At 35.2% G+C, this 27,226-nt stretch overlaps 1 protein-coding gene and 1 long non-coding RNA gene across 2 annotated transcripts in view; one reads left to right on the forward strand and one right to left on the reverse strand.

Moving 5' to 3' along the window:
* RGS13 (regulator of G protein signaling 13) overlaps nucleotides 1–21,690 on the reverse strand; it is a 51,025-nt gene extending 29,335 nt beyond the window's left edge. The window contains exon 1 of the mRNA XM_050783095.1: nucleotides 21,393–21,690. The gene's annotated coding sequence lies outside the window, so the exon portion shown is untranslated. The remainder of the gene's footprint in view (nucleotides 1–21,392) is intronic.
* Nucleotides 1–27,226, forward strand: part of LOC126950039 (uncharacterized) — a 45,540-nt gene that overhangs the window by 10,145 nt on the left and 8,169 nt on the right. The window contains exon 2 of the long non-coding RNA XR_007724037.1: nucleotides 4,346–4,426. This is a non-coding gene — a long non-coding RNA (uncharacterized LOC126950039). The remainder of the gene's footprint in view (nucleotides 1–4,345; nucleotides 4,427–27,226) is intronic.

Consider the following 27,226-nt stretch of genomic DNA (forward strand, 5'->3'; position numbering starts at 1 on the left):
GTGTTTGGTTTTCTGTTCTTGCGATAGTTTGCTGAGAATGATGGTTTCCAGCTGCATCCATGTCCCTACAAAGGACACAAACTCATCCTTTTTTATGGCTGCATAGTATTCCATGGTGTATATGTGCCACATTTTCTTTTTCTTTTTCTTTTTTTTTTTTTTTTGAGACTGAGTCTGGCTCTGTCGCCCAGGCTGGAGTGCAGTGGCCAGATCTCAGCTCACTGCAAGCTCCGCCTCCCGGGTTTACGCCATTCTCCTGCCTCAGCCTCCGGAGTAGCTGGGACCACAGGCGCCCGCCACCTCGCCCGGCTAGTTTTTTGTATTTTTTAGTAGAGACGGGGTTTCACCGTGTTAGCCAGGATGGTCTCGATCTCCTGACCTTGTGATCCGCCCGTCTCGGCCTCCCAAAGTGCTGGGATTACAGGCTTGAGCCACCGCGCCCAGCGCCACATTTTCTTAATCCAGTCTGTCACTGATGGACATTTGGGTTGATTCCAAGTCTTTGCTATTGTGAATAGTGCCACAATAAACATATGTGTGCATGTGTCTTTATAGCAGCATGATTTATAATCCTTTGGGTATATACCCAGTAATGGGATGGCTGGGTCATATAGTACTTCTAGTTCTAGATCCTTGAGGAATCGCCATACTGTTTTCCATAATGGTTGAACTAGTTTACAATCCCAGCAACAGTGTAAAAGTGTTCCTATTTCTCCACATCCTCTCCAGCACCTGTTGTTTCCTGACTTTTTAATGATTGCCATTCTAACTGGTGTGAGATGGTATCTCATTGTGGTTTTGATTTGCATTTCTCTGATGGCCAGTGATGATGAGCATTTTTTCATGTGTCTGTTGGCTGTATGAATGTCCTCTTTTGAGAAATGTCTATTCATATCCTTTGCCCACTTTTTGATGGGTCCAACCCCTTTTTAAAGTAGAAGTTCCATCACGGACATTTAGAGGTTAAAGGAAATTTAGATAATCTAGTTCAAAGCTTTCATTTAATTGAAGAAAGAAATTGATCTCTTGTGTGTTGCCCTGAGCCACACAGTAGCTGAGATACAGCAGAGGCCAAAACCCAGGCTGCCTAACTCCTGCGTTCTGTGCACTTTAAGGTCTCTCATTCCCTTTCTGGCTTAGTTCTGGTTGAAAATCAAAGAATTGTGTGTATCTTACATTCTTATCTCAGTTTAGGTAATAGCCTAAAGTTTTTAGGCCCGTGTGTCTATGTATCTATCTCCTCTTCTTCTTTCTCTACTAGAAAGACATGTGACAAGATACTGTGGTTACACAAATTCTCCCCCACTCTTGCTTTATTTTATTCATTTGAGTGTTATTAACATAGTTTCCATTTGAGTTGAGTAAATGGAATATTATGCTTCTGAATATAATTTTTCTGCCTCAAATGATGCAATTTGAGCATCATTCTTTAAAGACACACAATATATGCTGCCTTCTTATAATGAAATATCTGAAAGAAAAATATAGATTAACAGATGATTATTATCATTGAAAATGATTTATTTTACAGAACAATTCCATAAGAATTCCTTTAGTTAATTCTTGTAGTTCAAATGTCTGAAATTCAGTTTATGCCCAGTATTCAAGCAGATGACATAAAGCAAAATACACTGGCTTTATACATTTTATGAATTTGCTTTATGAATTTTATGCATATTGAATTTGATGACACTTAAAAAACACCCAAGTGTTTCTAAACAAAGAACTCTAGCAGCTCAAAACACTTGTTATATCTGATAACATAAACAATAATGTACTTAATAATATATTTCTTATTATTTTATTTTCACTTTCTGCCAAGGCCCGGGAAAACATTTAAATTGCTTATGTGCATGTTTAGAAATATACTGGAGAATCAAACATGCCTAAGAAAACGGGGTCAAAAAAGTGTTGTGAAACAGTAGTAACTAAGGAATATGCCACTTAGATCTGTTCCAAGTCAAGCAGTGTTCCAAAGGGACCGTGGCTTCATTTTTAGGCTACAGTTCATTGACTCCGGCTGTCGCTTCTGCTAATTGGCATAGCTACTCTTAGCCTACAGATGTTTTATTGGGCCTTGATAATGGGAAATAAAATGTTTTATCTGTCATTCTAGAAAAAATAAACTGATTACTCTGTTGAGAAGACCTTGCCCAGGGTCAAGCTTTATTCTTAGGTGGATCGCATGCAAAATTATTTGAAGATACTGAGATTCACACGGTCCACACACACAGGAATTCCCTTGGCCAATAGGTGATGGATTAGTCAATAAAAATGCAACAGAGATTTTGGAGGCCATACTTGAAATGGGGATGTGAGGATCAGAAGACCTTCCAGGTACAATCAGTCTAGTGAATTAATTAGTAGGTAGCTTGGTCTCTGAGAGGTTGAGACATGAGACTATCAAATGGCAACAGCCCATGATGTAAACCAATGAAGCCAAGGGAGGTTGCTGTGGGGAGAGAGGAAACACTTCCTGGTTGATGAAGACACCATGGTACACATGTTTAGAAGGGTTGAGAACTCAGGAATAAGAGAGACTGGTGTAGCTTCATGTGCATGTGACACGTCCCATGCTAACACAGGGCCAGAATTTGGTTTTAGGGCCCTGTTGTCACTGTCTTAATATTCTTGATTTTGAAACAAAGGACCTTTCATTTTCATTTTACATTGGGCATCACAAATTATTTAGCTAGTTTTGCTGGAAGGGGATATAAAACTAAGGGATAGATACCAGAAGACAAATTCTGTGTACATTTTAATTTGGGTTGTGGAAAACTGTATTCTCTATCAAAGGGTTTAGAGGAGATGCATTCAAATAATACTCCTAAAAGTTGGATAAACTGTAATGAGGGCATTTGGCTGTGAAGTTGCAGTGAGTGGAGAGGATTGACATTGTTGCTGATGGTGATGTTCCTGGGTGAGTAAAGGACAGTGTTGAGATTCACAGGGCAGGAGTAATGAGGTGGTATAGGGGAGGCAGAGTCAGGGCTAGGGTCTCAGAAGCCTACTGGATAGCAGTAGCAGCTGGGTGAGAAATCTCTAACAAGGGTCATTAAAGTTGCTTGGGCAATTGCAGTTGATCTAATTAGGAGGTTTGATGAGTAAATAGAATTTAGAGAGTTGCATTGTCCTTGTTCACTGGCACTGAAGACAAAGTCACTTAACTGTCAGTGTTCCAGATTAGTTATCAGAATGATTTTCCATACTAGCTTTCCTCTAATTAAGAAACAGCTTTTAATGTGATAGTATCTGTCAAGTGCTCTCTGGGTCCCTAGATAGGCTCTTTATCAGTTGGTACAGTAGCCTATTCTTTCAACAGAAATAAGTGAATTTGGAGTCCTGTAGAGTTGCCTAGGAAGATATGGTTTAGAGTTTAGGAGTTCAAGTGTTCTGGTTGGAAGTTCTCTAGAGAAATAAATATAGTAGCTCCTCCTCCCCAGAAAAGCTCTAGTATATTATCTAGTTATATTTATTTCCTGACAAAATTAAGGATGGGTTCAGACACAAGACATTAGGTCTCTCAGATATTGCAGATGGGTACTGTTTAACCTAGAGGATTCATTAAAACGATAGTTTGTAAGCTCTGGGAGCATTGAAAACAATTTAGGTTGACTCCTTAAATTTTCAAATGACAAAATTGAAAGAGAGAAGGGTTGTGAGTGGGCCAGGTTTCACAGCCAAGTATGTAGAGACCTATCTAGTGACCACGTCTGTCAGCTGCCGGGTCACAGGTCTGCTATCACATAGTTTCCTTATGGCTATATTTGAAGAGTTTCGTTTCATTTTGTGTTTATAGACGTACCCAACACTATTATGAAGTATTTATTAATCAAAGTAATAATAATAATAACTACCATTTCCATAGAGCATGAAATGGGCGCAATGAGCTAGGAACTTTACCTAATCTTTTTAATGTCCTCGAGAGGCGGATTCTATTATCTTCAATTTTCAGAAGAGGAAATTGAGACTTAATGTCACATGGCCCTAAATTAGATAAACTTTAGGAAGTCTTCAACCTTCCAGTAGTTTTTGGCAACTATTCATCTCTGAACAGACTCCAGAACATTAGTGGATGCTGTCCCAATTTATCCTCACGGAGCAAAAACTAGGGCACTAATTACAAAGATATTTCGCTTACAACATTTAGGTTTTGTTATTAGGAATCATTATGAACCCAATCATAGCTGGTCCTATATTGGTACATTACAGATAATTTATAATTATATATATATACACTACAGCTGTGAATAAGCGGAGGAAAATGAGCGAACTAAAATGAGAGATTTTTCTTTGTATTATTTAAATTAATAAATGATATTTAATTTTATCTTTTTTTTTCCAGTTGATGACATAGAAGACTTAATTTCCTCCTCATGATTAATCTCACAGTTGGAGAGTATACCCACTCTTACAAAGAATCCAGGTGAGAGGAATGGGGAATTAATAAGAGCTAGGAGGGTAACATTTTTGTAGAAATATAATAGTGACATACATATTTGTCGACTATCCGGGAGACATACCCGAGCAAAATATTTTGATTATAAGAAAGGACAATATTTGAAATCAACTTAAGCAGAGCTGACTAGAAATGGAAGAACACCTAAGGGAAATAAAAGGTTTTTCTAGGTTACACTTGCCCAAGTCATGGGATATTCCGGCTAAAGGCAAGCAAAATTCAGAACATATACATTGACCCCTCTGCTGGGAGCAGAGAAGAGCAGAGTGGAAGTCCAAGGAGTGTGGTGGATGCCTGTCGGGGGAAAGTGCTGTAGCCTGGAGTACCCTTTATCCTGCAGCTCTTTGCCAACCCTGTTCAGAGACAGAGAGAATATCCTCTGAAATGAACTCAGGGCCCTACTGTCAACTGCTTCTCATTTACGTTAAGCAGCAAAGCTATTAGACTTAATTTACCTAAACTCTTCCCCTATAATATTCTTCCTCTATAACATTCGTGGTCTGCTAAGGTTGCTGTAAGCAAAGCAAAGTATAAAATAGCACACAAGTTCCTGTTTGACAAGTGAAATACCAGTTTCTTATCTCTCCCCAGGGACCTCTTATAACGAGAAATTGGCCTTGTGAGTTTTTAAACTTTTCCATTCACAACCCTGTATGTCTTTTATTATTTTGTCTTTTAAAATTAGCATGCTATTTAAAAAATATAGAAACCAGGCTTTAGAAGCACAACAAGGGCATCTGCTTTGCAGAAACTACTTTTTAGTTCCTGTCTCTTCACACTGAATTTTCAGTTGCTGTTAAAGTAGAGAAATATGCAAATGCATGACCTGTGTATTGAGTATGTTTTTATCTTGAGATTTTTCTATATATCCAAAGGATAGATATTTGTTTGTAGATTTGATTGCTGTTTCTCTATAAGACTGTGCTTGTGGATTCTAGAATGTGGTATAGCCTAAAAGCCATGATAATTCTGTAAGGTGATTATATGGTAGCTGGTACCTTGCATTGTTCCTTCATCACTGAATCATCCAATATATTTTATTGTTAATAATGACCACAGTTTGTATATACTGAGTTTTTGAATTTAGGCAGCGATTTGAAATTATTGGAAGAATGAATCTTCTGATTTTATGGGTGCTCCTCATTTGTACCCTTGTCTTTATTTTTGCATTAATAAAGACACTCTTGTCTTTATTTTTGCATTACTGTGCTTATCACCAGGTACTACATTTGCATGCTGAATTGTCTGTCGCCTTCACTGGACTCTAAGCAATTTGAGAATAGGCCTTGTGTCTGTCTTGATCATTATTGGGTCCTTGGAACAAATTAGTGCATGGCTGTCAGTGGGTACTTAATAAATATTTGTTTAATTGAATCAATACTTTTAATGTAACTTTTTAAAATATCTTTAATACGACAAGCATTGTAAAGAGTGCCTTAAAGACATTTTCTCATGTAATCTTCACAACAACCAAATGAAGTTGTTATTTCGGTCTTTATATTAGAGAAAAGGAACCTAAACTTCAGATGGGGTAAGGAGTATACTTAGGTCTTCCACCTGAGCTGTGTAATTTGGGATTGGGACTATGTGACTTAAAAGCACATATCTTACTTCCTATACCACACTGCTTTGTGTACCAGAAGGTAGAGTGATATAAAAATCACCCCAGATACTGATGGGGACTTGAAAAACATGAAAGATGGGAAAGTTTATAGATATATTGGGAAAGGAACATTGGCAGAGAGAGTTAGCCCCTTCAAAATTTTCACAGAGAAGTTATTTTCATTGACTACAAATATTTCTTGCTCCTTAAATAAACCAGAAAAATCTTGTTTGTTCATTATTTCTGCCATTTGAATGGATATAATATACTTGAATGTTGTTAATTATAAGTAAGGATGGCAGAACCATTATTATTTGATTTAATTGACATTATCAAGCAAGTACTTTCTGAGAATGATTTTGAGTGGGGTTGAGGGTTGGGACAGAACAGTGAACACAGGTAGTAAGCTTGTGTCGCATATTTACACAAGCTTACAGTATAATCAGTAATAAGAAGAGTAATCAAATTACTAGAAAGAGAACATAATAAAGGTAATCAAGGTTGTACAATCTATAGAGGATATAAAAGGAATAAGAAATTAGATTTGTTTGTGGATATCAGAAGTGTATTACTGATAAGGTAGCATTGGAAAGGTCCTTGGAAAATGGGCAGCATTTAACAGTTTTATGTGCTGTCTATTTGAAGATGAATAAAGACACGGTCTCTTTCCTTAAGAAAGCCAAGACTCATTGGTAGAAATGAGTCCTTGAGTGAGTATTAGCAGGTGAGAGAACACTGAACTCCAGAGAGCAATTAAAAAATAATTATGCAAGTGGCCAGGCGGGGGGACTTACACCTGTAATTCCAGCACTTCAGGAGGCCTGGGTAGGGGGATCACATGAGGCCAGGGTTTGAGACCGGCCTGGCCAACATAGTGAAATCCTGTCTCTACTAAAAATACAAAAATTATCTGGGCGTGGTAGCACACACCTGTAATCCCAGCTACTTGGGAGACTGAGGCAGGAGAATAGGTTGAATCCAGGAGGTGGAGGTTGCAGTGAGTCAAGATTGTGCCACTGCACTCTAGTCTGGGCGACAGAGCGAGAATCCATCTCAAAAATAAAAAAATAAAAATATTTGCAAGATAATATTGAGAAGGTCATGTGAGACTTTGCATTTTGTTAGAGAAGCAGTAAGAACTTCAAATATAGGTGGCCAGCAGTCCATGAGCCCGGGGATTTAGAGTGGGTTTATCTGGTCCCATAAGTGGGTTAAAAGTTTGTTCCAAGAAAGGATCCAAAGGGGCTTGCAGGGATTCGTAGGAAACTGCCTCAACTAATTTAAGTTTCTGTTCAGTTGACGTCGTTGTCATGGGGAGTCAGAATGCTTTGAGTGTGGACTCCATGAGGTTTGGAAAGGGAAAGCATTCTTCCCTGAAAAGTGGAGTGGATTGTTGTAATACTCACCAAAATTGGCAAAGAAAAATCAAGCAGCATTTGTGTTGGGTTATATTGAAATCACGTCAGAGACTGTGAATAATTAAAACCACTCTCAAGGGAAGTTTGTTTTTCCTTCTTGTAATGCACATATGACTCTGGCACAGAAAATGTTTTACTAGTTAATTTTGCTTCATTTCCCATTTAAGATTTGTCACAGTAAATAATCCTTTCTCAAGTGGCAGTATCCTGAACATAAAATACAGCAAATGCTGTTGGGATATTAGGCAATCAGTCCCATAGTGGGATCAATCAGATTTTCCTTAGATGAAAACTATAAAACACAATAAACTAACACACATAATTAAAGAGTAGGAATGTTTCTATGTTGAGATGTCCAGAGGTGGTTTTGCTAATAGAAAGAAAATGGGATGTTAAAGATGTTAATTAGCTGTGCTATGGCAACAGCTTTTTCCACAGTGCTAAGCTTCTCTATTTGCCTTACATGTTTACAGCTCCATGATATTGGCTATGAAAATGCAAATAGTATCTCTATATATTTGAATTAAAAATTATCAATAAGTCATTTTTAATAGCTTTCATGAGGAGTTGTTTACATACCATAAAACCATTCATCTTTCTTGTAAAAATTGAGATTTTATGTGTAAATATATAGTATTTGTGCAATCATCATCACAATCCAATCTTAGAACATGCCCATCACTCCCATAATATCCCACATACCCACTTCCACTCTCCACCCTCCCTGAGTCCCAGGCAACCACTAGTCTGTTTTCTGTCTCTATAGATTTGCCTTTGACATATGAATATAGGATGGAGGGCATCATTCAACCCATAATATATTAGAATAATAATAACAATTATAATAAATACTGATTTGTCACAGAATATACTAAGCACTGATCTGTAAGCCTTACAAATAACTCAATTAATTATCATAACAAATCTATAAAATAGATACTGTGATTATCCCTGCATTACAGATTTTTTAAAAATTGGCGCATGCAAAGGTCATACAGATAGCAAATAGTGGATTGTGGATTGGGCATTAGAATCCAGGCCATCGGGCTTCAATGTGTATACTCTTACACCTCAAAGTATACTGTATGTACCACTCCCTAGGCATTCACAGTCTGCCCAAATAGCCTTTACATTATAATGAAATGGAAAAATTCTTTGATGATGGACAGTTGACAACCCTAGTCTCTTAGGATGGCATTATGAAGGAAATTATATTCCTCCTTAATATGGAAATATAGATTCAGAATGGTCTTTGATTTCTGCTGAAGAGAGAATAGATTATGTGAGATGAACTGCCTCATAACATAACACTTTTATTAGGTTGAATCATATGAAATTGGTTTTTATAAGGTAAAAATGGTAGCATATGGATAACTTTATGTGGTTCAAGCTAATATCTTTACTGCTGTTTAAGCCAAGTTTTGTTGGCTTCCACGACTTGTCTTTTCTTGGTAGATCGAGTAGGCAAATTTCTCTCTTTATTTCTCTGCAAATTGCTTTACCCTTCCACACTCTACCACTCCCACCTATCCCAAACATCTGGGCAGCCAGACCTGCAGCTTCCACTGCTTCAGGGAAGAGTGAGACACAGCGTGCAGGGGGCGACTGCAACAACAACATAGGATTACTGACTTCAAAGTTCAAATGCCTACATCAGAATATAAAATATAAATTTTGAGGGCAAGTAGAAATTTTTCCACCCCTGTTCCCAGGTTAAATAAAGATTTTTAGTATCGGAGAAGGAAATAAAAAAGTCTGAGTAGCAGCAAAAAGCTTCTTTCCTGAGAAGATGAGAGCCAGTTGCTAAGCAATGGGATGTATTAGTTGTTACTAATCCTTATAATAATTTTCCTCAGGAAACTAACATTTGTTAGTTATAACTCAGGATGGCTATGCCTTCCTGTCCCAGGTCAATCCTGGAAGGGGAGGAGGGTGAAGGATGACAGAATGTGTCCTATTTTTTTGTTAGTGCCATGGATCACAGCAAGACGCCACCGTCCTCCCGGGACCACATGGCTTAAGTTACATTGTGGTTTATTTCATAATAAGTCTAAACTTACTGACAGGACATATGTCCACTTTAAAAAAATAATGATTTTTGTACACTTAAATTTGTTAAATTTCACACATTTATTACTTGAGAGAATTATGGTTTTAAATTTTTAAGTCTTCAAATTCAGCTTTTATCTTTATTTTTACATAAAATAAATGTTCCATGTTTTTATAGACATAGTGCTAAGGACTGAGGTTTCAATATTTATAAGAAAGATTATATTCATAATATGTTTTATTGTAAGCTATAAGGTACTTTATGAAGCACTTAGATAAATATTCACAATATTAGGAATTAAAGTATTTTCAGATCACTTTAATTTTGTGTATTAATAAAGTCATGTACTATGTGAAACAGAAGATTATATAGATAAATAAGACACAGTCTGTACGCTTATTTGCATTTTGCATATTTTTTATGACTTTAATCTCTATTTGCAACAATTTAGGCAGGTTTACAGATTAAGTAAGTTCTGGATATACATGCTGATAGAGGCGAATATAGTGAACAAGACAAAGAGAGAAAGTTTTACTTGGGCAAGCTTGAGTTAAAGAGTTGCCAGGTAAACAAATCCCAAATAAGCAGCATGAATCATGGTCAATTATGACATATAGAAGCCCCTGATGTGGGGATAACCAATTTTGGTGTTAGAAAGAGATGGATCTATATTTCCAACTGAGTCATCAAACTATGTGCATGATTATGAACAAGTGACTTTATATTATAAATGTTAGTTTTCTGAGGAAAATTATTATAAGGATTAGTAATAACGAATACATCTCAAGTGCTTAATAATTGATAAATTTTATTAATATTATTTTGTTGCTGATAATATTTTCCCATGATAATGCCAATTCACTATATGTAACTTTAAAAGATTAGTGATTGGCCGGGCGTGGTGACTCAAGCCTGTAATCCCAGCACTTTGGGAGGCTGAGACAGGCGGATCACGAGGTCAGGAGACCGAGACCATCCTGGCTAACACAGTGAAACCCCATCTCTACTAAAAAATACAAAAAACTAGCTGAGCGAGGTGGCAGACGCCTGTAGTCCCAGCTACTCGGGAGGCTGAGGCAGGAGAATGGCGTGAACCCGGAAGGCAGAGCTTGCAGTGAGCTGAGATTGGGCCACTGCACTCCAGCCTGGGCAACAGAGCAAGACTCCGTCTCAAAAAAAAAAAAAAAAAAAAAAAAAAAAAATTAGTGATCATGGTCATTTTCTGAGAACAGTGTTTTCACTTAAAATGGAAAGCAATATTTTAGCTGTAGTTACCCTTAGCTTATGTACACAGTTGCTGTCAACTCAAGGAGATTGTAATTGAATGGGAAAGAAGATGACTATTTTTATTTCCAGCAATTTTTGAACCAACCAAGTAACTGAAAATGCTTCCAATACAAAACAAAGAGATTTTCTGGCTAAAATAATTTTAAAATTATTTTAAATTCATGGCTGCTCTTACTAGTAAGAAAGGAAAATTCTCAATTTCATATACAAAGTGGGAATTGAAAATCATAGTGGTAGGATGGAAAACTGGAATTGTGACTCACCCTGGCAACTAATCTTTTCTTTTTTCTTTCCTGGTTAAGGAAAAAGAAGGAAGCTAGCACCTGGGGTATGATGCCTGTACCTGTGGGAAGTTTGTATTCAGATCCGCTAACCCTCTAATCTGTTTTTCAGAGGGATAACAATCAGAAATAGGTTGAACTAGAAAATATCTTTCCAGTGGCATAGGAGACAACAAGAAAGCTTAGGTCTCTTGGCCCTGGGCTGCAGATGAAAAAATGAAGCCTTCCATGATAACTTGTAATCATGGTAATGGGATTTAAATTTACTCTATCCGTGAGCTCCTAAAATTCTCAAGATCAATGTAAAAAGCAGTATGGACTGGTAATATCCTTGGGGCACCTAGCGGAAGGCAGACAATCTATCCCTGGAATGACATCTGTTAACACAGGCCACACAAGACTCCTTTGGATAAATCCATGCTGAAGATGAGCTTAGTATCCAAAATTTACAAACACACAATTTAACAAACCCTCATGAAAAAATACCAAATTTAAAAAAGAAGCGAGATTAGATTCCTAAGATCTTCAGCTAGTAGAATTGCTGAATAGAAACTATAAAACAAAAATATTTAAACTGAATAATCTATTTTAAAAAATCTCAATTTTGAAAACAACAAAACCATATTTCAAAAGATTAGACAGATGTGAAAAAAAAACAGATAACTTCTGGAGGTGAGAAATATAATCACTAAAAAACAAACTAATGGACAGATTAAACCACAGATTAGCTAAAGGAAGAATTTGTGAATTAATAGATGGACCTAAGAAAATTATTCAAAAAATAGCGTGATGATATAACAAGATGAGTCTGTAAGGTAATATGGTGAGAATTTTCATAACTAATAAAAGATTAATAAGATTGATTATGTTTAAATCCTCAGCAGAAATCTTTCTATCTATTTATTTATCCATCCATCTATCCATTTATCTATGTATACATCTATCTTTATATCAGTACCTCCACATGTTGATACAGCATGATAAAAGTGTAGAGTTTTACCAAAGTAAAAGAGAAAAAATTAATAGTAATTAGACCTAAATAAAAGATTGCTTTGAAGTAATAATTGCAGATACCTCGGTAGCAAAAACAGAAACAAGAAAATAATGGAAAATTTTCTTCAAATATTAAGAGAAAACAACTACACATTCTGTATATATTTAAAGTTCTACACATACTATTTGATTCTCAATGAAAGATTCAAATACATATACTAAAGAAAGTAAAAAAAATTAGAGCTACAGGGAGACTGAGATTCAGAAAAGAGATGATGAACAGAGAAAATGGTACACTTGGAGTTTTATGTACACAACTATTGTTTGTATGAACAATAATAATAATTTCAGAGATATGAAAAAAGTGGAACTAAAATGCTGCCAACAAAAATGAGAAAGTTAAGAGGGGCTTGATGAGAGTTAAAATGTCCTGCCATCCTTGTAGTGGGAACAAAGTAGATATTTTAGAAATAAACTTTATACTTTGCTATGTGTATATTCATGCCATAGTTTTGTGGGTTGTAAGGGTAAGGAAATCCTGCAACTCAGTAACACAAAAACCCAATTAAAAAAATTGTATAGACACATTTTCAAAGAAGACATAAAAATATGTAACAGGTATATGAAAAGCTACTCAGTGTCACTAATCATCAGAGAAATGCAAGTCAAAACCACAATGAGCTATCATCTCACACCTGTTAAGCGGCTACTGTCAAAGAACCAAAGACTAGCGTTGGTGAGGATGTAGAAAAATCAGAACCCTTGTACACTGTTGATGGGAATGCCAAATGATGTAGCAACTATGGAAAACAGTAAGGAGTTTCCTCAAAAAATTGAAAAAAAAAAAAAAACCAAAAAACTACCATGAGATCTAGCAATCCTACTTTTGGGTATTTAACCAAAAAAAATTTAAATCAGGATTTTAGAGATATTAGCATTTCCATGTTCATTTCAGCATTATTCACAATAGCCAATATATAAAAATAACCTAAAGAGCTGAGTAAATGGATAAAGCAAATGTGGTATATACATACAATGGAATGTTATTTAGCCTTGAAAAAGAAGGAAATCCTCCAATATGCAACAAAACGGATGAATCTTAAGGAAATTATGTTAAGTGGAGTAAGCCAGTCGCAGGACAAACACTACATGATTCAACTTCTATGAGAAATAATCTATCTAAAATAGTTAAACTTCTAAAAGCAGAGAATGGTGTGGTGGTTTTCAGAGAGTGAGAGAAGTAAGAAATGGGGAGTTGCTAATCAATGGGTGTAAAGTTTCAGTTATGCAAGATGAAGAAATTTAGAGATCTGTTGTACAACATTGTGCCTATAGCTAACAGTACACTGTATTGTATTGTACTGTGCACTTAAAAATCTGATAAGAGTGTGGATTTCATGTTAAGTGTTTACACCACAATAAAATGTGAAAAATAGAATTTAATCTTCAAAAGATGTCTTAAAAATTCCTCATACATTTAGAAACTAAACAATTAGAAACTAAAACAAAATAAAACAAAAACACACTCTAAATAATGGATCAAACAGAGAGTCAAAATAAGAACTGGAAAATGTGAATAAAAGATAATGAACATGTCGTGTATCAGAATTTGTGGGAGAATGCTTAAATGATTTTTTTTTTTTTTTTTTTTTTTTAAAGAGACAGGCTGCAGCATAGTGGTGTGATCATAGATCACTGTAACCTTGAACTCCTGGGCTCAAGCAATCCTCCCATCTCAGCCTCCAGAGTAGCTAGGGCATATACCACCATTATTTTTATTTTTTATTTTTTGAGGGAGTCTCATTCTGTTGCCCAGGCTGGAGTGCAGTGGCGGGATCTCAGCTCACTGCAAGCTCTGCCTCCTCGGTTCACGCCATTCTCCTGCCTCAGCCTCCCGAGTAGCTGGGACCACAGGCACCCGCCACCACGCCCGACTAATTTTATTTGCATTTTTAGTAGAGATGGGGTTTCACCATTTTAGCCAGGATGGTCTTGATCTCCTGAGTTCGTGATCTGTCCGCCTCTGCCTCCAAAATGCTGGGATTACAGGCGTGAGCCACCGTGCCCAGCCCAGCGTGACTATATGTATGTGTATATATATATACACACATATACACACACACACACACACATATTTTTTTAAAGTTTTGTACAGATAGGGTCTGGCTATGTTGCCCAGGCTTGATTGTACTCCTGGCCTCAAGCAATCCCCCCAGCTTGACCTCCTAAAGTGCTAGGATTGCAGGCATTCATGACTGTGCCAAGCCTAAAATGACTTTTTTTAAGGATAAATTATATGGCATTAAATGCTTATATTTTAAAAAGAAGGAAAACTGTAAAATAATGAGGTATGCGATCAACAAAGAAGATAGGGAAACAGTACCAAAAAAAAAAAAAACAAAAAAAAACATAGAAATCAGAGGGAAAGGAATAGTACACAGGTAAAAGCACAAATTAATGAAATAAAACAATAGTCATAATTTAATAGAAAAGGAATACAGAAAGGATTAAGAAACAAATTTGTTTCTACATAGAATATGAGGAAGTCTTTCTGACAAAAGTGATGTAGGAGAAATAGAGAGATGACCTTTAACAACATTAGGGAGAAGAAAAGGTCATGGCTACAGATCTACAGTTCCAATAGATTTGAAACAGAATCACAGGAGAATACTCTGACTAAAAAACAAATGGTCATATTTCTCCAAAAATATCTTAGCTGACTAAAAAAATAATTAGAAAATCTGAATAGATCTTTAACTATTATGGGAATTAAATGAAAGTTTGAAAATCTTCATCTCCTAGTGCATCAGCATACCTCCTCCTATACCCCTGTCTCCATCCACACTCACAGAAACACAAATCCAGCTCCGGTTAATTTTACAAGAAGCTTAATCAATTGTGCAAAGAACAGGAAATCCCAACATGACATCAGCTTTTCCAAAGAGTAGAAAATGAGTATATCTCTAAACACATTTTATGAAACTAGTAAAACCTCTATATCAAAACCAAAGAAAGACAACATGAGAAAGGAAAATTACAGGCTCATCTTTAATATGTAAAAGAATACAATAGAGCTAAATCGGACTTGTTTTAGAATTCAAGGAAGTTTTACTATTATAAAATATTTTAGTATATTTCATCACATTAATAGATATAAGCCATGTGATTATCCCAATACGTGCAGAAAAAGTATTTGATAAATATGCAATACTCATTTACAATAAAGAAGACTAGGAATAAAGCAGAAATCCCTTTATCCTATGAAGGGTTTCTACCAAAAACTTACAGCAAATGTCATATTAAGAATAAAACATTTGAAGTACTATCCTATTACTGTCATTGTTTCTATCAAATGTTTGCTGGAGGCCACACCTAGTGCAAAGTGCAAACAAGTATAACTATTAGCAGTGAAGAGACAAAATTATTGTTGCATTGGGAAGGCCTATCAGCTTACTAAGAAAATCTAAAAAGATTATATAGGCAAATTGTTTGGCACTAAAGAAAGGTTAATTACGCTGTTGAAATACAAGATTAACATGTAAAAATAATCTGCTTTTCTTTATATAGCATAAGCAAAGATAAAATATAGCTTAAAGCATAGCATTTAAATTGTGACAAAAATTATATAGACCCTAGGAATAAACTTAACAAGAGATGTACAAGAGTTTCTAGAGAAAACTTAGTATTTTCATAAAACAGAGAAGCTAAATAAATAAGGAGCTATATTATGTCCATGGAGGAAAATATTATAAACACAACTCTGTCTTCATTAACCTATACATTCAATGTAATTCCGAGGAAAATTTCAGTAGAGCTATTTCATTTGACTTTGACAAATTCTTGCTATAATTCATACCTCAAAAAACTGTCAAAAATAATTAAGGCATTTTTCAAAATGGTGGAGAGAACAGATACCCAGGTTTACTCTAAAATTATAGAAATTAAAATGGTATAATATCTGCGCAAGTAAAGACAAATAGAAAAATGTACAGCACAGAACAGTCCTACTCATATGGAAAAATAAAATACTACAGAGGTGAAAATCAGAGCACAATTCAATAGATTGATGCTGGGATGGTTGATTATCCATATAGAAAAAAAGTCCATGACCTTAGATACCAGCCTTACATTATACCCAAAACAATGGGTTAAAGGCAAAAATATTAAAGATTTAATTAAAAAATTAGTACAGAACCTGTCATGATCCTGAGCTACAGAAAGATTTCTTAAGGAAAAACTAAGGTATAAAACTTAAAGAAAAAGATTGGAAAGTTTACTGCATTGAAATTAACAACTTCTGTACAAACAAATTGCAGAAGAATATATACTTATATAAACATTTATACAATGTTTTAAAACGTAAACCCATACATGTATTGCTCCTGGTTATATGTAATAAAAATATAAAGACATGCAGGTGGATTATAAACTCCAAATATAGATAGTGATTTCTGATAGAGATGGAAGCAGGAGATGGGTATACAGGATCTTAATTGTCTGTGCAGTATTCCATTTTTTTTTACTGAACAAAATATGACAAAATGTTAAGATTACAAAAATAAGTGATAGATCCATGGGTGTTTTACATATTGACTTAAAATTTTCTCTATGCTTGAAATATTTAATAATCAACTTTTTTAAAAAAATGAAAACTAAAATAGAAGAGAAAGACGGTAAGAAAAAGATGGTAAGAATGTGCGTGTGTGTGTGTGTGTGTGTGTGTGTGTGTGTGTGTGTGTGTGTGTGTTGGGGGTGCCTAGTGTGGAGAAGGAGGGATAACTGTAAAATAAGTTCAAACGTTCAAACTATCAGGACTAGAGCTCTTCAGATGTAGACAGTGGAAGTCTGTGAGAAGACTTAATAGAATTATGCAAAATTATAAATTTCTAGAATAAAGTGAAAAAGATATGCTTATTAAATATTAAGGAAAGATGCTAGTGGTTCCTTTTTCATTTTAGTGAAGCAACTTGAGGAAACATTCAAAATTAATATCATTTTGTTCAATAGTTAATAAAATTACCAAACATTTCAAGATTGAGACTATAAATGAATTAAATATTAAGTATATATTATGAATTTATGATCCAAAAGAAAATATATGTGCCAGAAAAGCTGATATATATTAAACCTTGAGTTCAGAATGGAGCATTTAATATTCTGTTGTGTTGTTAGGAACAGGTGCCTAGATGAGGAAGGCCATGTGACTGACAGCAATTTGTAGAGTCTCACATAAGAAGCTGCTCAAAAGGCCTGTAAATTCTGACCTTCCTATATTACTAATTATAGAATTGAGGCACAGAGAGGTTGCACAATTTGTTCAAGGACACACAACTAATTTGAGGCACAATCAGGACTATAAATCTATGACTTCCATCCCGGGAATTTTATGTTGAATGATTCCACCTTATATTTTTATAATTTTAGAGGGTTAACTGATAACAATGCCTACATTCACTTTGAACTTACATAATGTTATTTTCTTCCTTTTTAACTATGATTGATAGCTAATATATTATCTGAAGATTTAGGTACAATTTTTAAAAGGTGGTCTTTCTTAGTTACAGTTAACTGTTTTCAGTTTCTTTGTGACACAAAAGAGAAATTTTATATACTTCTTTTATTTTTAAAATGTGACAAAATCTGCAAAAGGAAACATTGTCATTGTATTTATTAAAAAAAATTAAAAATCATTTACATTGATCAAATTGGGGATTTCAAAATATGCCCATTAGCCACTAGGTGTCATGACAGGCCATTGTAATTAAAAGCCAGTATGTAACAAAAGTATATAAAATGTATTTCTAATTTTTAAAAAGTGTTATAAAACATAAGAACAGAAAACTATGCAAAGGTAAATAATCAAGATGATGTTGTCTTCTAAAAGACAAGTATAAAAACATCTGAAGTTTTATTTATACAAGTAGAAATATTTCAAGTTGAGGTGCCATTTTGTAGGAGATTCTTAAATGACTGACAAGTATTGAGGCACTTGTGACAGCTTTAATACTTATATTTGGCAGCATTGACTGAAGAGGAACTTTTACATCAAATCTATAAATATAATAAAGGATTACTTTGGAATAACTAAGCTCACTAAACAGAATACAAATATTTTGCATGTAACATTTGATGTAACATAATTATATAATTACATCTATTTTCACATACAATCTATTTACTCAGTTAGTATACTATTTATATTGTTACAAAGTATGTAATTTTGTTTTTAATGCTATTTCTTAGGACTCAACTACATTTCAGCCATTTGATGTGTAACAGCAGTGAACATAGGTCATGGCTCACATGGAATTATTCTAAACAAATCACTTTCTGGTTTTTCTTTTTCTTTTTCTTTTTTTTTTTTGAGGTAGGTTTTCACATAAAAAAAAAAAAAGCCAGTATGTAATTTCCTTGAAAAGTTAATAGCAAAATTTTTGCTGAACTATTGACTCTTTTATAGATCTAGATACATAGCTCTATATTAGTATATTTAATACATATACTAGGGATGAAAAAATATATTTAAATAAATATAAAATCAAATGTTATTTTTATATTTGTATTGAATATATTAATATTCTATATTTAAGGACTAGGTGGGAAGATTAATCAGAAATAGATTTCACATAGTTATTATCATAGCCCATGAATAAGAAATGATTATAGTACTGAGGATTTTAGCAACACAAACACTAAGTTTAATCAATGTTAACTAATGACAACATTTGTCTGTCTTGGGATTCCACTTGCATGTTGCTTCATCACGAAAGAGAGGGTTGCGGTAGACACAAGATCAGCTGCTATTGGTTCTGTTTCAGGGTGGAGGAGGAACATCAGAGGCCATAGTTCTGTAGGCTTGCAGGACATTATTGGGCTTGGCTAACTGGAAGCAAATCAGGCACCTATTTACTCCTGTACGCCAGTTTGTGATACTATGCTTCCCCTTATATAAAGGTTTGTTTTCTTCAAATAAGATGTGAACTTGCTGTTTCTTGGTTGAACATGCAGGTGTTAGTGAGTTTTTAGAATGGATCTGTCATATTCCCCATGGACTTTGAGTATTTAGTCACTTGTTTCAGAAAAGGAAACAAGGACAGAAAAAGAGGTTTTGGGTTCTCTTCATCTCTATCATGGCATTCTTTGGTTCCTGTTTGTCATTCAATTTGATTTCTCAGTGCCGAAACTTCTTGAAGAATCCTCTACCTTATAATATGGAGCCCATCTTCCATTACATACATAAAAAATTACAAATGTTTCGGCCTTTCTTTTAGCTATGACAGGGGCACATGCCATAGTATCTGTCAATCAGATGTGTCTGTGGCAGGATGTGAATCAAAAGTTAGTTACCTGAAAAAGAGGAACTGCAGAATGCTGCCGGCAAGAGTGGTGACGCGGTGACAGCTACAACCCACGTTAGTGCTATGGGATCCAGTAGCAGCAGATGGCGCTTGATATCTGGGATTTTGACCCTGAAAACAGCAATGTGTGTGCCCAGGGGTGGTGGTGACGCCAATTTGTGTGACAGTTTTGCAGCAGGATTTGGGAGGAAGTTTCCAACTTCTGGACCTCCTAGGATGATGAGAACTATCCAATAGCCTTCTAATACATAAATTCCTTTCATGCTTAATTACATTTTTGTCTTGCATTATTTTTGCTGTAACATTAAAGAATTCCTGACTTATATACTTCCCATTTCCAAAGCAGAAAAACATTGGTGCCTACATCGTGATAAAATAAGGCCTATCACTCTTTCTTACTTTCCAAATTATCCATAAATTTCCCTCTTTTCTGCCAATAATGAGCTGGATAAAATGGCGGTGGCAGTGGTGGTGGAGGTGGAGATGGTGGTGGTGGCGGTGTGTGCAATGTATGGGTTATGAGAGTGTGTACGTTTGACAACAGGGAAGATTTCTGCCATTAGAGAGATGCCAAAGACCCAGGTGCTGCTCTTGATATTTATGTATGGGTCTGTTTAAGTGTTGTGTCTTTTCTTCATCCCTTAGAGCAGCACACACAAGTTGTAGCACCAGTAGCCAGGGAATGTCACAACTTTTATGTAGAACAGTGGATGAACACAAATAAGGGCTCTGAGTACTTGCTCATCAGCAGTAATAGGTTGCAAATGCCAGCAGATCTGTTGGAGACCTACTCTCTACATTACAATCACCTGAACCTCAGACCTTGAATTCAAATCTCTCTTTATACATATTTGTTTACTATCATGTACATACCCATTGGCTTATTATGGGAAATTTGGGTTTTATTTTTATTATTTCTTTTTTAGAGAATTTTGGTTAGAAGCATTGGGGCCTGACAGAAATGAGTCAAATTCCAGTGTTGGCATTTAGTTGCTGGGTGACTTCCAGCATGAGTTATTTAAATTTAGGTAAAAATGAATTTTTAATTACACAAATAAAACACAAAACTATTTTCTTTATGAAATGTAAACTATTGCAGATAAGGCTAAAGAAAGCTTGTGACACTCCTTGAGCGCCCCAGTGTCTGACATTCCCCAGAGGCAAACACTATCTCCCTTTTCCTCATCTGTGAAATAACTATGATGATACCTATAATACCTACCTGACGGGCTTGTGGTGAGGCTCCCTGACTCAGGAAACTAAATTAGAATGCCTTCCCTGATCTTCCAGACCAGCTCAGAGAGCCTTGCTTTATGATCCCATGACAGACACTCTCTACTTCTTGATAGTAATTTTACAGCGGTTATTTATTTCTTCAATTACAGAAGAGTATTATTTACCTAGCACATCCAGGATTTGGTGTATACACGATTGATGATATATCCAGAGTTTAGATAGCCTTAATGACAAAGCACAGAAGAGAAGAGTAGGGAATAAAAAGGATGTCTTGGCCTGCAATGTATGTATTCCATGCCAAATGTATATTTGTGTGAGTGTGTGTATATACATAAATATATATATTTATATATGTATACACAAATACATATATTTATATATGTATATACATAAATATATATTTATATATGTATATACATAAATATATATTTATATATGTATATATAAACATATTTATATGTATATGCATAAATATATATTTATATATATTTATATATGTATATACATAAATATATATTTATATATGTATATACATATATATATTTGCATTATTGTTGCCCTCAACAGTTGAGGAAATATGAATTTCAATTCACTAAACTATGTATCTAAAAAATTAAAATTTCTCATCTCCTCTTACTTAATTTTAAAACCTGGTTGTTCTGGGATTTCCATATAACTGTGGTATTAAGACAGTAAGATAACTTCACCTGGTCCTGGGTTGCCATCCTCTGTTTATGCTGGAGTCCCTCCACACTACCTTCTTGTTCTGGTGGTTGAGCTACTCTGGTGGTCTGGTCATCTCTGATCCTGTAGAGTCCTCAGTTGCTGACCCAGGTGGGTCATTGCTGAATATTCCTTGTCTCTGACGAAAGCCCTTTTGAGTCCAGTCCTCTAGCAATTTCCATGCTCTTCCATGGCTCGAGCAGTGGAGCCTTCTATGGCTTCCCAAGTCCAGCTGTCTAGAGACCCCATGTAGTTCTTCTTTCTGTGCTATGCGTGCATTGTGATGGGGTGGAGAATCTCTGCCAGAGGTTTGCCAAGTTGCCAAGTACCCAGTGCTTGCTGTCAGCACCTGGATTCTTAGAACTACCTGGCTGTTTTGTAATAGTCCTCCCCTGCGATAAATCCCATTTGGTAGGTCGGGCACTTTGTACTTGTTTTCCATTCTCCTTGAAATGCTCTTCTCATAAAAGCACAAAGCTCACCTCTACAGTTCCTTCAGGTTCCAGCATTGTCTCGTCACAGGGGCTTTCCCTGAATACACTTATGTAAACCTTCTCTATCTCCGTATTCTCTATGCCTTTAACCCCTATTATTTTTATTTTAGTATTTATTGCTGATATTGATTTCTATTTTTTTCTCACTTTCTCTCTATTTTTGTTATTATTACTATTATTATCTGTTTCCCCAAGATAATACAAATAATTAGGTTGCTGAAGTTCACAGGATTTGAATGTAGCCCTGTTTGTCTTCAAGTAGATGCTCTATCTGGGACAACACACTGCATGTGTTAAACCCCTTGTATACCCTAAAACACTGTCAAGAACTCGTAAACCCACAATAGTAATGATTTTTTAAACAATACAGCTGACCAAATATTCCCTCTCTCCCTCCCACCCTCCTTCCTTCCTTTCTTTCTCTTTCTTTCTCTGTTTCTTTCTTTCTTTCTTTCTTTCTTTCTTTCTTTCTTTCTTTCTTTCTTTCTTTCTTTCTTTCTTTCTTTCTTTCTTTCTTTCTTTCTTTCTTTTTCTCTTTCTCTCTCTTTCTTTTGCTTTCTTTCTTTCTTTTTCTTTCTCTTTCTCTCTCTCTCTTTCCCCCCCTCCCTCCCCCTTCCTCCCTCCTCTCTCTTTCTTTCTCACCGTCCCTCCCTTCCTCCTTCCATCTGTCTCTCTCTCTTTCCTGTTTTCTGTATTTCATGTAAGATAGGGTCTTTCTATATTGCTGAGGCTAATCTCGAACTCCTGGCCACAAGTAGTCCTTCTGCCTCAGCATCCTGAGTAGCCAGGATTATAGGCATGTACTGCCATGCCCAGCTATGGAATTTCAATAGTAGTATTAGATACTATTGTTCAGTTTTTAGTGTTTTTATTTAAAAATTCAACTAAAGTTGAAAATAATAGCAATTAATTTTTACTACATAAACTTTCTTTGGAAACACTTTTATTAGATTAATGTTAGGCCAAGAACAGTTGGCTAGCCAATTTTTATAACAAAACTTTATAGACTTAAGGAAACAGTGGTCTATGCCTGTCTTGATGTTGTAAGGTGACCTGAGTGTTTTCAAGATTACCAAAGTATTATAGAAATGCATGTTAAAATGATAAAGAGAAAAACAAGGACACACACAAAAAAACACATTGCAGTTAAGCACGTCACACACGTCTAGTTAAGAATGATGACCCTTTGTGTGGAGTTAGATGTCATTAAAAGTCATAGACCATGATTTAAAATAGTTGCTGTGGTCAGACATGTGATACCACAAAGCGGAAGAAGTCTAATCTTGAGCCACATGTATTTTTAAAAAAACATCCTAGTGCCCATGTATTTACGGAAACAAGCTTGGCCATTCATTAGTAACCAAGGCAGGAAGAAGTCATCTGATATTCATGCACAAATTTAGCTATTTCCATTTGAATGAATATAATCTTGAAAGATTTAGTTTTTAAATGGTTCTATTTACTCATAATAATTAAATGTTATGTAAAACATTACTTGTAAAACATTTTGATGTAAGTTTTTAACACAGTTTTTATTATATGATCTTGAGGAAGACAGGGCATTTATTATTGTTATCTGTATAAGTGAATAAACAAACTAAAGAAGTTAAATGACTTGTCCTAGGTCACCTATTTTTTTCTTGGTGGAGCCCAGATTCAATTTAGTCTTCTGCTCACAAAGACTGTATACAGACTTGGAATAAAGTTAGAAACCATCAAAAAACATTATCCAGGTCCATTTCTTTGCATACAGTCTATACACGATTGAAATGAAATTTATCTCAAAAATCTGTTGTCAGCATGATTTGGTATTTCCTGGAATTTTACAATTATAAAACTAGATATATTCTAGAGATCTGGTCTGGCTATCTCCTTTTATTTTGTGTTGTAAACATAGTTCCTTTCTGTTAATCCATCAAAAAAATTTTAGTAGTTTATATTTTTAATAAAAAATACTAAATATAGTTTGTTGCAAGTTTGGGCACATGATGCTAAATACTTTGATACTTTTAAAAATGTGTAAGAAATTGACACCATCGTATATTAGAACAAGCATTGTAACCTCTTGAGAGAGAATATAACCTAAAGCAGTTCATCCAAAACCTTCTTACATTATAGGATTTACATTTGACTCTTTCCAATATGTCTTTAGGTCTTCTTAGTATAGATTCTCTAGAAATACCTCAATAGCAGAATAAAATTTATGTTGGAAGATGATTGAAAGGTTGTGACTAAATTTTTCTACATCGTTGGCATCATGTAAATGCTCTATCTATCTGTGTATCTATCTCTATCTATTTGGGGTTAAATTTATAGTCCAACACTTTGTAATTTGTTTTATAAAAATCTCACATAACTTTCCTATTTTGAAGTCTCCTGAGTATTAAAATATAATTAATACTTGAATTAAATATATGTTTTGTAACTACTAAGTTATTAGCAACAATTGCATTATATACCTGGAGTTGAGAGACTAGAGAAGGATAAAACATTATGTAGTGCAGATTCGAGCTATTATATTGTTCAGAGATGATGCAATAGTTAAAAACTGGAATATTCTTGAAGTGGGACTTGAACTGGGATTTGAAGGATCGATTTGGCTTTGGAGAAAAGAAGTATAGCATTCTAAAAAAGGAAGACAGCAAACAAAACAAAACAAAAAAACCCATGAGAGTAGAATAAATGCCTCTGTGGAGTCTACAATGAGGAGGCTGGGTTTGTCTGTTTACAAGATGAGCCAGACTGCAGAACTTCAGGAGCTAGAATCAATGGGCTGCAGTCCAGGCCATCTCTAGGATATGGAATCAAGGTCATCTGAAAAGTGAACACATTGGGCAGCGTGTGAAACCAAGATGTTTGACTGTTAGAAGAAAGGAAAGTGGGTAATTCTAATCAAGGGGCCAAAACAAACACAAGTCAAGTTGGAAAAAGGTCACCTATCAGTGGAGCTTGAAGCGGCAGTCAATAAACAGTCAGGAGGGCAGGATATAAGTGGAGCTCAGTCTGTGAAGGCTTAGTATCAGTGCCTGAGTACTCAGTAAATTAAGTCAGTATGAGATACTAGTAATAAGAAAAAAAATGAAAGTTATTCAGTTATAAGGCTGGAATATAAGCAAGCAGTGAGACCAGAGCAACATACTGCCAGAGAAATTATCAACAGAAGAATGTTCGTATTTCCCTGTTTCAAGTGCAGTGTTGTTCAGAGCCTAGAGACAGGGCTGAACATGTGATTGGGGATACTGAGGCTTGAAAGATAGGGGACATATATGGATTAGGAGTCAAACATGCCACTCCTCATGATTTAACTTGAGAGTATATGTTAGATTATGGCAGGGAGTTGAATATGGAAACCTTAGAAAGTGGAAGAAAGTGTTGAGGTTTGATGTGGTTGCTATTCAGTAGGTCCTTGAGCAGAAAAGCAACCACATTAGGTCAGTTCTTAATGCAAACTGTTCTGGCTATAATATGCAAGATAGCTTGAAAAAGAGAGAAAGTGGATATACATGAAGTAGATGAGAGTATTTTGCCACAAATATTAGTGTGAAGTTATGGAGCACTTAACTTCATTTACCAGGCAGTTTCAGAGAAGATATAAGGATGGGACTTTCAGTGCAGTGAGTTGAAAAATGAATATGAAGTGAGTAAATGAAATCAGCAAGGGTAGACTATCATTTTCAAGAGTGTCTGCGAGCAAGGAGAAATAAATAGGAAAGTAGTTAGAAACTCAGGGTATTTTTTTTTTTTTTTTTTAAGAGTGAAGATACTGTTTTTATACAAACCCTTAGGAGGAAAACACTTTTTTGCTTTTAGGACTAAGGAGAATGGTACTTCTTAGCAATTATGTTTTTATGTTAGAAACACTTTTGATTTTGAAATTAATCAGGTTTTTCCATTTTGTCTTGACTGTCCAAAAAGTTAAAGTTAACTTTGCTTCAGCTGAAGGAAATTTGTAGGTCTTCATGGGATGGATTTTAAGCCTCATTCTTAATTCCATTTTAGGCCTTTGTCTTATTTTTCTCCCATTTGCTAGTTGCTCCTATTTGGATTTCCTTTCCTTTCCTTTCCTTTCCTTTCCTTTCCTTTTCCTTTTCCTTTTCCTTTTCCTTTCCTTTTCCTTTCCTTTTCCTTTCCTTTTCCTTTCCTTTTCCTTTCCTTTTCCTTTCCTTTTCCTTTCCTTTCCTTCTTTCCTTTCCTTCCTTCCATTTCTTTCTTTTTGTAACCTTATAATTCACTTATATTACCTTCTAGAATGAGATGGAGATATAAATAAATTTGTTGTACCCCTACAACAAATACATGGTAAGATGTTGATTACTGTTTATTAAATAAATTGAGCCAAGAATATAAAGAGAAAGAAGCATCTTACTGACTCTTTGCAGAATGACATGACAGGATTTAGTAATAGACTGGATAAAGGCAATGAGAACAGGAGTTGGTGAAAGTTATTGACTTTAATTGGGAATTCTTACGGGGCTATCTGGAACAAAAGTGAGTATTAAAACGGTAATGCAGATTTAATGGAAAAACAGTTTAGATTTGAAAAAACTCTTTACTTGGCTATCATCTGTAAAAAGCTTTAACTTTTTGAATCTATCAGAAGTTGCCTCTTGTGTTGATTTGTGTCAGACGATTCGTGTCTGTGTCATTACCTTGGGGCTGCTATACATAGAACTGTGCTCACATTCATGCTGGACATAGGGACTATTTTCTCTAAAATGACAGGCAAATTTTCAAAACTCTGGTTCTGTATTATCAGCATGATCACTTCCTTCAATTTGAGTCCTTTCCAGGATATGTGTGACACTAACATTGTGGTTAATGTGTGGGAGGGCAGGGACATCTTGAGAGTGAAATGAGAGTATCAAGAATAAACACTGTTCTTATTAATATGAAATATAAACTGAAAAAGTTAGCAAGAAAATTCAAATCTTATATTTAGTTTCAAACAATGAGGAGAGCATCCTTCAAATAAATTCACATGAAAGTGAATAGGACCTCAATGCAATATAGTCCAAACAATATTATGTGATTAAATAGGAAAGAGATACAAGCACAAACAGCATTTGTTGGCAGTGAGCTGGTATCAAAGGAGATAATAGTTTCACTGTATTCTGCTGGAGTACCCTGTTCTCAATCTTTGTAACACCTTGAAGGGGATTTTGACTAAATGAGTCATATTCTGGAGACCATGACTTCAACAGAGCAGACTCTGGGACCAGTCAGGTCACAAGTGGCCACAAAATATGGGGTTGTTGATTCTGGAAAAGAGATCTGTTAAATATCATATAATATAAAAAGGATGTTGTGAAAAATGCTTTGATTTA

This window comes from Macaca thibetana, chromosome 1 (assembly GCF_024542745.1).
Source record: "Macaca thibetana thibetana isolate TM-01 chromosome 1, ASM2454274v1, whole genome shotgun sequence".
Taxonomy (NCBI): domain Eukaryota; kingdom Metazoa; phylum Chordata; class Mammalia; order Primates; family Cercopithecidae; genus Macaca; species Macaca thibetana.